This window comes from Malaya genurostris, chromosome 1 (assembly GCF_030247185.1).
Source record: "Malaya genurostris strain Urasoe2022 chromosome 1, Malgen_1.1, whole genome shotgun sequence".
In the NCBI taxonomy this organism is placed as follows: domain Eukaryota; kingdom Metazoa; phylum Arthropoda; class Insecta; order Diptera; family Culicidae; genus Malaya; species Malaya genurostris.
In genome coordinates, this window is record NC_080570.1 from 22,768,736 (window position 1) to 22,783,393 (window position 14,658).

At 38.5% G+C, this 14,658-nt stretch overlaps 1 protein-coding gene across 5 annotated transcripts in view; it reads right to left on the reverse strand.

The window, feature by feature from the left end:
• The window catches only part of LOC131434774 (E3 ubiquitin-protein ligase RNF19B-like), a 120,074-nt gene extending 105,730 nt beyond the window's left edge, over positions 1 to 14,344 (reverse strand). The window contains exon 1 of one of the 5 annotated variants that reach the window (XM_058601907.1): positions 14,233 to 14,344. The gene's annotated coding sequence lies outside the window, so the exon portion shown is untranslated. Of the gene's footprint in view, positions 1 to 9,945; positions 10,036 to 13,836; positions 13,936 to 13,957 lie in introns of those variants that run through there. The other 4 variants (XM_058601897.1, XM_058601925.1, XM_058601917.1 and 1 more) reach the window with 4 other exon arrangements.
• Positions 14,345 to 14,658: the final 314 nt, after the last annotated feature.

The window sequence follows — 14,658 nt, forward strand, 5'->3', positions numbered from 1 at the left end:
ATCATTTGATAATCCTTTCAAGACAGCCTTGAAGGGTCTGTCTGATTTTATATCATATGAATAAAATTTATGAAGTTTCTCGGACAAATATCGAATAAGACGTTCGTAATCTTCCAATCCATCCACCAAGACTCGACATTCTCCTCTTCGTCCGATTTGAAATGAGACTTTTACTTCCGGGAGAAAAGTAGAAAGCTCAGTACGGAATGCTTTGAAGTCGGAAATCATCACCGTCACTGGTGGCATAGATTGTTGTTTCTTCCCAGAACGACAAGCGTCCATTTTGGGAATTTTTGAAGAATTTTCTTCTATGTCGCTACAATCGGATTCAGGAAGAATCTCGTAAATATTGTTAGACGGCATAGGATCAACGGAAGGGAAATCCGTCCGTTGTCTTTTATTTTCACATTCAGATTCTATAAGATCGTGAATGTTATTAGAAAAATGTTGAATAACGGATTGTGATTTATTCCGTATTGAATTATTTTTAGCCTTAGGCTTGTTGCCTTTCCGGTTGGACGCAGGCATTTTTGAAATGAATGAAATTTTAAATTAAATTAACTAGGCTAAATTAGTCTTCGATTAGACTCCTAGCTAGCCTTAAAAAAGGCTGATTAATTTCTTAGTCACTCTAATATCACTCTTTGTATCACTTAGTCACTCTAATATCACTCTTTGTATCACTTAGTCACTTAGTTAGTGATTCAGGTAGCCTTGAAAAAGACTGAAGCCTTGAATCAATGAAACTCTAGGTAGCCAGAAAAAAAATTCCAGGAGCCAAGAGCTATACGCGTGCGGTGCGAACGACTGTTCAACACCGACTGTTAGTTATGCAGATTAGTTATCATACAATGTATCACTAGGTTTACCGTGCAGCGCAGATAGAAGGAACGCATGCAGGGTTATTTTTGCTATTGCTATCTCTTTCAGATTACCGCAAATCAAACAAACCTTTTTCGATGCGTCATCGCTTGCGGCGAAGCAAACGAGAAGTTTTATCGCCGCAGAAAATAACTATGAATAGAGATAGCGGCATTTTTTCCGATCCATCACGTCCAAGTTACCGGATTCCTGTTACAGCCCGATCAGAGTAAATAGCAAAATATTATGCTTGTGCATTGTTCACTTCCCAAGTAGCAATCCGCAACTAGTTCTGATACGACAAAGTCCAAACTATGTTGCAACAAGAGCACGAATATGTGTTTTTTGTTATACTGGTTAAAACATGGTGGCAGCAATGTTTCATCATAACATAACTAGTTACGAAATAGTTATTTAGGTTTCCAATCATAACATCTTTGTGTCATATTGAATTAAATATATTTTATAAGCTATCGTTACTTAATCCAAACATATTTTTAATCACAACAATGCTTCTAGCCACTAGTTGAAAATAAGTTTATTTGACTTCAATAGTAGCAACCCGTAACTAGTTTTGATACCACTTAACCCAACTGTGTTGCAACAAGAGCACGAACATGTTTTTTATGTTATACTGGTTAAAACAAGGTGACAGCAGTGTTTCTTTATAACGTAAACATTAAACTAACTATCATTTGTAAGTTATCATTACTTGATTCTAACATATCTTTAATCATAGCTATGTTTTTAGCTACTAGTTGAAAATAGGTTTATTTTCCGTTGCGAAACCATTATAAATACGTTAACGTATATGTGAATCGTTACTGTGAATTGATATAGCAATAACTTAGATATTAAAAGATTATAACATATAATTTCTTCATTGATTCAGACAGTTATCGGTAGGTTTTCCCAACGTTATGAAAACGAAAATGCACACAAAACAACCTTTGTTGGCTTGAATATGGCGAACACAATATGGAGTCTCAAGAAGTGTATGAAACGTAAATAAAACCAGGATATTACTTATTTTAAAACTACTTTTTGCCGAAAATAGTGAAAGGCAGAAAAGTCATTTTTGTTCTATGCACTGTCATAAACACGAAGAAAATAATATAGGGATTGAGCATCGATTGTGATTATATTATAGTTCTCATGATATATGAATTAAAAATGATGAGAAATCACTCTGCTTGGAATAATTTTGAGCATTCTGAACATAGGGTTATTTTGTTGATTAATTTTTATATCTTTATAAACAGATTTGGATTGAAGGCGCATAAAAAACAGTGAAGTAAAATTGAATTCCGCTCGACAGTTTTTGGATCGTTGTGAAATTTGTACCTTGTATCAAGTTTGTGACTTAAAGTACTCTTCTGCTTTTTAATTGATGATAGAAAAGTATTCTGGATTCATTCAATGTTTATAATGTCGATGGTGACTAAGTTTCAACTAGTTTACTTGGAAACAAGTTATTTTCAAGTTATGAAAAGATAAGTTATTTCAGTATGGCATTACAACGTAACGACAACATATTTTTAGCCGACTTAACAACTAGTAGAAACTGCGCTTTTTGAGTCATGCAAGTGGTTAGATATTAGTAATAATCACTCAAATATCTAGTTGCAAACTAGTCACAAACAAGCTAGCGTAACAAAAATTGTTACTTGGGTTTACACTTCAGTTTCTGTTTTCAGCTGATATGACACCTTATGGGGGCGTTATTGAATATCACATGAAAAGACTTAAATGCTGTTTACCATCATGTACTTGTAACTGTAGCACTGTACATCTACGTACGTCATCTGTGGTCGCGTTGAAAATGACAAAATATGGTTTTATTTTCTTCAGACGGTCCGAGAGTTCATTCAACATATCTCGAGTATTTAATGCAATGAACTAGTATCGGTTGGTGTCGAATGTCGTGGGCATCCAGCTGGCGCCGCTGGACATTCGCTACGTGGGAAAAAAAATCTCTATTTCTATTTTTATTTCTGGTCAGTCAGTCAGTCAGCACATGGAAATGCTACAGCCTTTTCTATCGGCTATCGAAGGGTGAACGTAAATGCGAATGCAAATATCGCCTGCTATTCAAATAGGATGCAAATTGTGACGATTCCAATGCAAGCCTATGTCATAAGTGGCAATTGTTTACAAATCAAAACAAATTACTGACTCAGCTGTTGGTCGGTAGTCGGCGCCGGGAAGATACTTGAGGGAGTTGAATTTTGAGATTTTTGTGAAATTTTTCATCAATTTAAGAAAATGATGAACAAATAGATGTATCCATCTGAAGATTTTTCCATAAACATTTATCTTAGAAATATTCGGAAAGTAAAAGCAGTATATGAGTTTACTAGTCCATTCGGCTCCCTACAAATCTGTCTTTTTCGCGAAATTGTCGCTCACTTCCGAGCATATTTCATACAGCTGCATCAGATTCCTGAATCCTTCTGCACATCAGCTCCACCTGCACCACCTGCGAGTTGAATCTTTTTTCAACTGCGTGCTTAAGAGCCTTGTCTTTCTCAAAGCGATAATGAAGGAAATTCAGCACAAAAAAATCCTATTTCAGCGTGAATTTCACAGCTGGTGGGAGCAAACGTTATCGCCCGACATTGTTTACCGTACGCATAGATAGGCAAGTGACTACTGAATCAAAACAACACCTGAAATGGCACCCGTACAGATGTGCTCTAATTTAACGTGTTACAATTTATTAATTCTAAAAAATATGCAAACGCTCCTCACTTCCTGGCCAACAACGGATCTGTTGTGTTCAGAGTCCTCCTGCTGTGCCGAATCTAATGGAAGAGACCGTTCTTCAGAAATGTAAAGATCCATACTCACGTGAATTCGGTTATATGATCGTTGTTTTGTTGTTTGTTTGTATGTTCGCTTGCTGATTGTGAAAACAACATCGATGACACAAACGAAACAGAAGCTGTGTCTGTACACTTTATAGATAAATTTTAAAGAATTAGACTATAATAAAGAAAATATTAGTAAGACTCCTCTGTCTTAAATGTCATCACTTACAAAGGAGACACCGATAGCGACACTGTTGGAGAGATCTACTTCTTGGAGATACGGAGCAATCAATAGGTATCTAGAATCGATTAATAATTAAAATTCAAAAAAATGTAGCAAAAACTTCCTCTGGTAGCCCATTTAGTTGAATTTCGATTTTCATATTTTGTCTGAATAGATAAAAAAAAGAGTGAAGACAAGTAACACATGGATCAATAAGTCCCGAGACTAACAATGGAAACAACATTTTTTTCGCAATTTTTTTTTATTCATCAACATAATCACCTTTTAGGGTGATACAATGGTTCCAACGTTTTTCCAATTTTTCAATACCATGTTTATAAAAAAAATTATTTTTCGCTTCAAAATAAGCTTCAGTTTCAGCGATGACCTCCTCATTTGAGCCAAATCTTTTTCCCTGGAGCATTTTTTTAAGATCAGCAAAGAGCCAGTAGTCACTGGGGGCTAAATCTGGCTAGTATGGGGGTGGGGAAGCAGATCAAAACCCAATTCGTTCAATTTCGCCATTGTTTTCATCGACTTGTGGCAGGGTGCATTGTCTTGATGAAAAAGGGTTCATAATTCTTCTTGCAGTGAATGAATCGTTTCTGTTTCTAGCTTAAAAGGTTGTAGCAGATTGTTTGGCATCCCTTATTGGGTGCCGAATTTACTTCTGCTCATACATATTGCGAATCGTTCTGCATTCTTCCAGGAAAGCAGAATGGTGTCGCTTTTGTAAAATCTCTAAATCCTCTCGGGGGTTGGGGGTTTTATTATATGTGCATTTTGGTACTTTCGGATCGTTCAGCATCGTTTCGGGGATGCAAAACGATTTGTTTCGTTTTGTTTTGTGGAGTTATCCCTCTTCACGCACTTCACAATGCCCTTCATGGCAAGTCACAAATCTCTGAATGACTAGGGAAACGTGCCTCTTGAGCCAATTAGTTCTGAATCCTGATGACGAACTGCTACACATTTCTTGAGTTGGTCATTGATTTCCAAATAATATTTTCTACCAGTTTATCAAGTGAACGCAGCTCAACCGATAGTGCCGATTCTCTGTTTTCGTGAATCGTTTCTTTGATGTAGACTATGTTTATGTTTTTTAGCTGATCAAACCAAACTAGCAGGGCAGTTAAAATCCGTAGCTGCGTAGGGGATTTACACCAAAGAAAGGTTAAACCAGCCGCCAAACCAATGGAAAGCTGGAAAGCCGACATGATGATGACAACAACAAAAACGACGACGACGACTGATGGAAAGCAGACTGATTTAGAGCAACAAGCGAGAAAAAAATGAAATAAAGCGAAAGAAAAGAAAACGAAACCACCGCAAGGTTGCACACTCCAAAGAACTATTTTTATAGACGTGTTTATTGGCTGATACCTACGCGCTTCTTATTACACGACAAGGCCATTAGCTGCTTACTAGCTAGCGAGAGGTGCTCTGGGAATGGTTACTGGAGTTCGGTGCTTGAACTGGAACTGGGGTTTGATATTTTCGCGGAATTGTTGTGCATACTGTAGAATTGCAGACAATGGAATTTGCAACCGAAGAGCGGGAGAGGGGGAAAATGGAACTGCTTGCTGATGAATGCTTCTTTCTTGTACTTGGCATAGTCGCATTCGTTATGTTATGTGTGATTAGTAAGTCAGTAGGTTAAAGAGATCGCAATGTGATCTCTTTGGGCGTTGCACCCTGAGAACCAAGAGTTATGGGAGCCAGAGGCAACAAACGAAATTTTCTATAGCTCGGTTGGTGATGGGAGAGAAAATCTTTTCGAAGTACCAACAGGCATCAGGTATTGTACCATTAATACTCGAAATCATACAAATTTGATTTCCAGTATAAACGAAAATCAACACCAGATCAGAGTAAAAATCCAAACTGCGTACATTTTAATAGCCAGTGTCCGATTATTCCGTTGCAGGCAGCTGGTAGTCTACTATTTCGTACAAGTGGTTTTATTACTACAAAAGACTCAAATTAACTGCACAACGAAGACTGCGAGTGTCAATTTGTGCCAAATTGATTCGACCACGAAGCAATTCACGTCACAAATTGATGAGCTTTGAACTTGATGGTGCGTTTCGTTCTGTCTTGGAGCAATTTTATTTCGATCCCAACTTCGTAGTCGAAATTCAATAAACAACCAAAAAGGCAGTTCCAACGGATTTTTTAAAACGCCGTTCAGGATTGAATGCCGTTTCGGAAAATTTCCAATTGCTTTTCACATGATTTTCCGACTTTGTACTGAACCGTTCGTGGTCCGCCACTTGATCGATTAATCGATCAGAGCCGATCAGTTACATAACAGCTTGCATTATCTCTCTCTATCTCTCTTTTTCTTTCTAATCGAAAAGTGTTTGGCGATTTAGGCACGCGCAAATATCGCTGAATCAATGAATGTAATTTCAGGCAGGTGGTACGTTTTTCACACAACATAGACTGGGACCCACCGCCACCGATGAGATCATTTGGTAAACGACCACAATGTCGAATATTGGAAGGAGTCAGCTAAGTGCCATGTCGAAAGTGAAAAAAAAACCAAGAAGAAGGAGGAGAAATGATCTGCGATAAAGCGGGTGGAATTGTGTAAGCTTTGCAACCCGTGCAGTTTGGCAGCTAAGTTAGCTCCTGTGGCCCTATGTTTGAAATCATGCGCAGAATTAGTTATGAACCGTTTTTATTTTCCCTCTCTAGCACCGCTCGCGTTGTTGCGGTGATCGGTCATGGTCCGGAGTAACTGCCCGGTTTTTTTTTTGACGGAGTCCGTTGCACATCGGAGTACATACCATACCATACCTACCAGCCAGCACCAGCACTTTTTCGAGAAGGGGGTTAAACAATTGTGTGGAAAATGGTTTCGAGGCGGGGTTGAATTTTGTGGCCAACTGAACCACTGATTGATGTTGATTGGCAAGTCCGGTTGCAGTAATTACTGTCCAGCAGGTAACTATTTTATTCGATTTACAACGCAGTTTACCGGTGTTGTTGAACAATCAGTACAAATTTACCGATATCGAAAATCGATATGTAACGCGTGGGTGTATATTCGTTAACACTAGACTCAGTTGCAAGATCATCGAAGAAATGAGTTTGGAAAATAGAGGTCTCCAAGTCATCAGCTCGTTGTGGCTATTCGGGCTCCCTAATTGGTTAACTAATTGGATTTTGTCGTATGCCACGGATTGTAGTGGCTCTGTACTAGCTGGAACAATACTCCCTGAGTTACATCGGGTGCTCCACAAGGAAGCCATCTCGGATCACTGCTTTTCGTACTATTCGTAAATGATTTTTACAGTGAATTGTCGTCATTTCAAGTAATATGTTTGAAATCTATTCCGCAACTACTTCAGCAGTGTTTTCTCCAAAGAAACTTTGTCTACGCTGGATATTCTCTTGGCCACCAGCAATGTTCCACTTCGTTCATCGTTTTTTCCTCATCAATGCATTTTTGAAACTGAAATCATTATTCTGTTCCGGCTTCAAGTTGATGTCATCTATACAGATTTCACTGCTGCATTCGACAAGATTAACCATCAAATTGCAATTGCAAAGCTCGACAGGCTTGGATTTAGCGACCCCTTTTTCAATTGGATTTTTGTTCCAATTTTTTGTCAGAATGGACTAGTTTCTGATTAGCTGATTTTGATATTGCTATCCGCACATTGTGAAAAGAAAATTTTGACGCCAAGAATAGAGGAAGACAAAAAACAATTTTTATGTAATGTATAATTTTAGCTCACCACACACTTAAATTGGTTTACCGATGTCAGCTGTTCCATCTTCGTTAGCTGATTTTTTTCAGTAAAACTAACATTTCATCCCAGCGGTACCTTAAGGTACTGCTGTCAGCAAATGTTTTTTTTGCTGATATATCAGTAGAATGTTCGGTAGTTCGGCTGTTCTAAACTCGTCAAAAGACGAAAAAAACCCCGAATGAAGTTTAGTGTGTAATGTGTAAATTTTTCAGAGAATGATTCACGGGTTTTTCAACCTCAGCTGTAGGAAATATGTATAATGGCAGCACTGAGCAGTTAAAATCAGCATCAAGCTGTTTCTCTTTTTAGCGAACAAAAGTGTAATCGAAAGTGTTAATAATGTTCCATCGATAAAAGTGCCATATGGCGATGAATATGTTGAGGTGGAAAAAGTCGACAACAATTTATTACTATCTATGTCTTCGACTTGTGCGAATAATGAATCTTCCTTTGAAAACCGAATTTACAATTTAAACATTCTTTAATAAAGCGATTTGTAGCTTTTCATTTGAAGACAGGAGAGGATAAAAAACAACGCGAAACAAATTTAACTTTTTTAAACGTAAATAACCAAAAATGCATTCATTAAAATATTTTTCACGTTAATTTCATATCAAAGACCTAGCCTAAAAATTTAAATTAAATTAATATTTTTTCTCAGCATAATGTTATTAAAAATCTGAAAATATGGCAACACTGTAGCCGATACGTAAACAGACAGTGAATATTTATTCTACAGGGCGAAATGACCAGAAGGGTGACTCGGAAGGAAGAATAAGAAGCCAGTTTTCAGGTCTTGTCTTAGATACAGATTATGTCGGAATCTATTGTCTTGTGTAATGCCGATAACCTTCGCCACGTAAAGAGAATCGCTTATTACTTTTTTCTCACCAACTTATCCACTCTGCAAAACAGAAGAGTAATGTACGATTCAGACGATCCGGCTTCTTCCGTCACCGTCACCGGAACGTCAGCCTCCGTCAAAATTAGTCAAATGAGTTTTCCCTTTGCGCATTCACACGATCCAGCAGAGATCCGGAACGTCAACGTCCGTCAACGGCAAGCTCCGTCAACATTTCTCCGAAAGAATATTTGACGGACTGTGATTATCGCACACATGCACGATTCATATGATTACGGTATTGAGCTGACGTTTGTTATGCATGTATTCGGTGTCAAGATCCCACTCTTAAACGAAATATACCACATATAAGTAATTAAACTTATCAGTAGATTTGCAAAATACGTTACGTTGTTAAGTGGAACTGATTGTTTTGTTTTTTCCTCTTTCTAGTTAATTTTGGAAGTTATTTATTCGATTAAAAGGTAGGAAAGCAACAGATCGATTGGCTTCAAAAGCTCCCAGATTTTGTATTAGTGGAATAAAATTGTGCGAAACTAAGTTCTTCAAATTCTGCGTGTAAGAAAATGACATGACGGACACGGATAGGAAACCGGATCGTGTGAATCAGAATGACGGTGACGGACATTGACGTTCCGGTGATGGTGACGGAAGAAGCCGGACCGTCTGAATCGTACTTAATGCTTCACGGGCTCTTTGTTTTCGATTCACTAAATGATAACATCGATTGCCCCATGCTGCTGAAAAAAAACTCATTTCAAGTTAAGATAAGTGTGTAGTTATATAGTCAATGTCTGTGCGCTAGGTTAATTGTAATAGAAGACAATAAAGAAAGTGGTATATAAAAACCTAGTGGTGTTATGATGCCTTTCTCATTTTTTAGCTGCTCGGCCACCAATGGAAATTGATCTCCAATGTCAACTTCTCTTTCTGAGCAGCCTAGATAGCCGTGTAGTGTCGGTGGCGTTTCTCAGCTGGCTAAGAACAACACTACGGTCCACCTGTCCCGGTGGCATAAGTCCGCCAAACAGATAAGCCGTGTGGCATCCGGCGGAATTATTTCAACTAAGAATTGATCCCTCTGGTTTCCTGTTCCATGTCGTAAAAGGCCACTAAAACGGGAGCTCGCAAATCAAGGTGTATTTCCGTGCCGATGACATGGGACATTTGTGTGCTTTGCCCTTGCGGAGCTTCAGATTGAAAGATCCAGATTTATCACTGTCAAATAGTTGGACAAAAGCACAGGATTTGTTCTTGGACTGCATCCAAACATGCCAGCTACTGGTGCAGCTTGCAAATTGCGTACTTCATAACATCTGATATGTAACTGTCCCGCACTGACGCAACTACGTATTCGGGTTTTTAGTTCTTCATAGATGAATCTGTGTATGGGAAGGTAAAATTGAAGGATATTCTATCTTTTCTCACCTTTCTTTTTTTGATTTTCAGGAGCGTGTTTTTATACATGACATTGATTTTCGGTATACCGGATCTTCGACCCCGGTTCCGAAAGTAGCGATGCTCGTGTGCTCCAAACCGATTTCTCAGCTAGACGGCTAGAACGTCTTCGAAAACTCAGATTTAATGGAAGGTATTATGTTCCGGAAATACAATTTCCCCGGTTAGGAATTAGAAAAAATACGGTATGTCATATACGTCACTTATTCCGGTATATCTGTGGAACCATATACCCATAGAAGCATTCTGTCAATTGATAAAAAAAACATCGATTCTCTGGTGGGACTTTCTGATTTTTCAGTTTAAAACATAAATTGACAGGTTTTAATAAAGTTGTTGAATATGCTCAAGTCTCTTTTTATGCGTTTTTTATTTGTAACTTGTTCAATGCGAACCAGCCAAATTTAAAACAGTTTTTATTTGAAATAAATATCTCAATTTGTGATAAATTTGTTTCGAGCATCTGATCGAGTAAGGGTAAGAAAATGCGCCAAAATAGCTTCATACCGTTGTAGCACGCTTCAAGAATAGTGGTATAGAGCAAAATTCGTCCAAAATAGTGCTTTATTGTATGTATGATATGTTACTTGCATCTATTGTAGCAAAATAACGAGACCAACAAGACCCTTCATTGAAGAACCAAAAAGTATATAGATGGTTTCTGTGTATTTCGATTATTGGAGTTATCATTTTACACATTTGTTCCAAGAGAGTATAGGGAGATGTTCTTCCAATGCCATGCTTTAAAATCTCATGCGTTAGTCGTAGTGAAAGCCGTCATGATGGTTCTGATCAGTGCGGTAAAACTATTTCATTTCTATCGAATATTTTATGGCCGTTGACTGTCTGCATATCCTTTCTCATTCGTTTAACTTTTGTTCCCAGCATTCATCGTCAATTGAATTGCACTTGAAGTTTCGCTTGCTCAGTTTGTAGTGCCAAGTAGTCTACCTGTTTGATTGTCTTCACTGTGGGTAGTGAGCAAGTGTGAATGAATAGGCATAAACATTAACTCGATAACACAAAACTCTCTCCGACCATTATGATAAATAGAGAGAGGCGGTTCTCATTTGAGTTTTCAATTATTGAGATGTGTTATGAAAAATGAAAGAGGGAACAATTAATTAATGTTTTTTTAAAATTTATTTTACCTTTCATCCATTATCTTGAACCAATTTGAATGCTTACATGAACCTCACTTGAAGGCCGCTCTCTCATTCAATTGTAAGAGATATTTTGTTACTTCCAGAGATAAACTGACGGTGGGTCAACTGAGCTTCGGTAGAAAGAGAAACGAATGAAGGACGGGATGATGTCCATTAGGTGCGACAGAATGTGAAGTTTACTGCAGTAGAGTGCTCGTGCACACATTCGGTTTTAATTGAATTGAATGAAGTTTTACAGCACTGGTTCTAATGAGCTACTTCCACTCTATCTACCCAAAAAAACTTCCACCGGGTGTTCGTAAACATTTATTCCTTGTCTATTTAGTTCTCTAGAAACAGAACACTATGGTATTGCACCATCAGACTTCTGAGAAATATAAAAAATCATTGTGACAGTTACTTGAGCGTAGAATTTTTTTCTTTTCCTAGGTAGTCTTCAATTTCCAATTGGGCAAAATTTTGAAACGATTATCTTCTTTTAACGTTTCGTTTTCGACTCATCATTCGACTTAGCAGTTTGTGTTAAGCTACTAATACCACATCGCGGCTCTACATGAGCAATCAAACATAACCTCTTTATCACTAAAATACTATCTGTTGACGAACTAAAAATCGGAACGTTCGGTGTGGAAACAGTGTTTTGCAAATAGCATTAACTTTGCGTTTACTTAGCGGTTTATGTCGAGAGGCGAGGTAGCACTAGTAATTCAACAAAAACTGCTAATGCACTGATGAGTCGACAAAAATTGTCAATTATTTTCAAATGGGAATCTTCTGCTAGATTTGCTCGGCCCGGACTTTCTAGACCTCGATTCAGCAGACTTGGTATCGCTAGATCATGCAACGAACACGGTTCGTGTATTCCTAATTTTACAAGCACCAATCCGCACGTCATTCGGTCGAGTATGGCAGCCGCAATGAAAAACAACAAGCGCAACCATCTCGTAACAAACTCTAAGGGTGCAGGCAGTGGTATGTCTATCTCTGCTGCCCGGGTGTGCTTTGTAATCATTCGTTGATAACACGTTTGTTTTAATTTGTCGATTGTTTGTGTTACTTTTCTGTCTGTACCTACACACGTTCATCCATCGGTGGTAGCAAACGAAGTGAGTGTGAAAACTACGCGCCAGCTTTCTTCACTGGGCTCGTGCTTTGTGGATTCGATTGATTACATCAATCAGCTTGGATCATCGACTGACGGTGGCGTGTTCCAGCATAGAATTAATCATACCGAGCGCGCATTGTGTTCTCTACCAATTGTAAACCGCTTTACTTGATCGCTTCTCTTGCCGTCTATTCGAGCTGTTACTTTGTCAATTTTGTAAATCAGTCTACGTATGAAAAATAATTGCCAAGAACAGCAGTTCCTAGAAATTAGCTTGCTCCATTCCAGTCAACACATTAGATAATTAACGTATATGATGTCGAGAAAAAAATATCCGTCGTAAGTCATTGTGAAACAGTGCCGATCATGACCACCTACTCAACCGGATCGATAATATCTCATCTCGTATCACATCTTTGCTGTTAAAACATTATAAAAACAAAACAGCAACATCGGATTTACAACTTCAATTACCTAGCTTCTACCGTGTGCAAGTCGCGGTAATCGAAGTGTTGGCGAAACTGGTTGAGCTGTTATTAAATGCAAATTTGACTCAGAAAGCTTGCATACGGAGACTCGGTAGGATGCTGCTGCAGAGTAGGAGAAAAAATATCCAACATCTCTTTGTATGCATACTCAGTCGGAATGATGCTGGTTGAGAAGTCGCTGCGAACCAGATTTTGTTTCGTTGGCGATGAATGGCCCTTCATGGGCATTAGCTATGCATTACCCACAGTAAAACTGAAGTTCGTTGCTGTTTCTTTGAAGTCTTTCGAATACGAGTTATTTACAAATACCAAAAAATCCACACGTCGTTCCGAATCACGTGTAGCTCAATGTTTAAGTTGAAAAATTGGTTAAAATCGAAAATTGTGGCATTCCCGCTACAGGTGCATTTTTCACTCATCTATGCATTCAAGCAAAGTTCTTTATTTGTAGGAATATTACTAACTCATTCCTAAAATGATCTTGGTTATAATAGAAGAAAACATTATTTTATCATTTTAAACGAGAACATTTCTATTCCAAAGCTTATGAAATGAAAAATCTATAAGACAGGTCCGCTGGAGAAGGTGGTAAAATAAAAGACGTGTCTTTGCGACGTAATTCGGCGCAGGCTTCAACCGGCACATCGAGAAGCGTAACAAGTAGACGACGGATGGCCTCGGATCTGCAGCCCTAGGGGAAATGTCAAGAGCTCACGGTACGGGCGTAAACAAAGAGAACCGAATTATTTTTTTTGTATGAATAAGGGGGCCATCATGTAGCCACGGTTTTGGCTGGGTTTTAGCAAACAACCCAAACAAAAACCTGCCAGCTTGCTGTGATGAAGGCAACAGTTAAAGCCATATCGAACAGAAACATCAAGAAAATGTGTTCAAAGTATTGTTGGTCGCTAGATATTTCCGGCCGACGTTGTACATAAAATCTCATCCTGTTTGCGTACTAAAAATAGATCTTTGCTGAGCACATCTCTCAGATGCCTCGCACATCAGCCATTTAGCGATTGTGATAGATTTTTAGTTATATTTCTTTTGCTGCTCCCACATCCGTACTTCTCTGTGCCATTCTGGTCAACTTGAGTCATACCTTTCTCCATCTTTCTTTTGTGCACGGTAGAGTACTGGTATTTGAACAAATCTGTCGAATCTCATTTAATCTTCATACTCCCATTATCAAATCATGCGATAAAGAATGCAAATTAACACACCAATTTTAAACTACTTCAAATCACAGCATCGGCGGCACCGAATTGTGTCTCGATTTCCATTCCCAAAATCACTATCGCAGAAACCATTGAACAAGAGAGACACTTTCAAAGCTACACCACGAAAAGCTGCCACGGAACCGTAACAAAATCTCACACACACGCATCAACCAGCGGATTCGAGCCACTGAAATCTTTTCTTTGAACTGTTCAGCACCTGCAGGTTATCTCAACAGAATATTCGTATCAGGTCCGGAAAGTTGGCGATGGGTACTAACCGGAAGAATCTAGCGGACTACAACCATCCACATCTGGCCATGAATGGGCACTCGAAACTACGGTTTACGCACAAATACGACCGATCGACCGACCGACTACGACTACACGACAGCAAGCGCAAACTGAAACTGATGAAACCGACGAAAAAGGAGAAAAAACCACTGGCTCCCTCGTTTGCAGTCAGTGTTGCCACATTTAGAGTTAGTTCATGAATCCAATGTACGGTTAGGCTAACATTTTCATTCATTTTTATACACTGTTTCTAGTACATTGAAGGTACCATTTAATGTACATTCCCAAATCAAGCAAAAAACTGGTGATTTCTTTATAGATTGTATGAGATTTTCCTTTTTTTCGATTCGATAAATGTTTTGCTATGTGTAAAGATCTGTATGTCACAGATAACAGATATACAGGCTCGATAA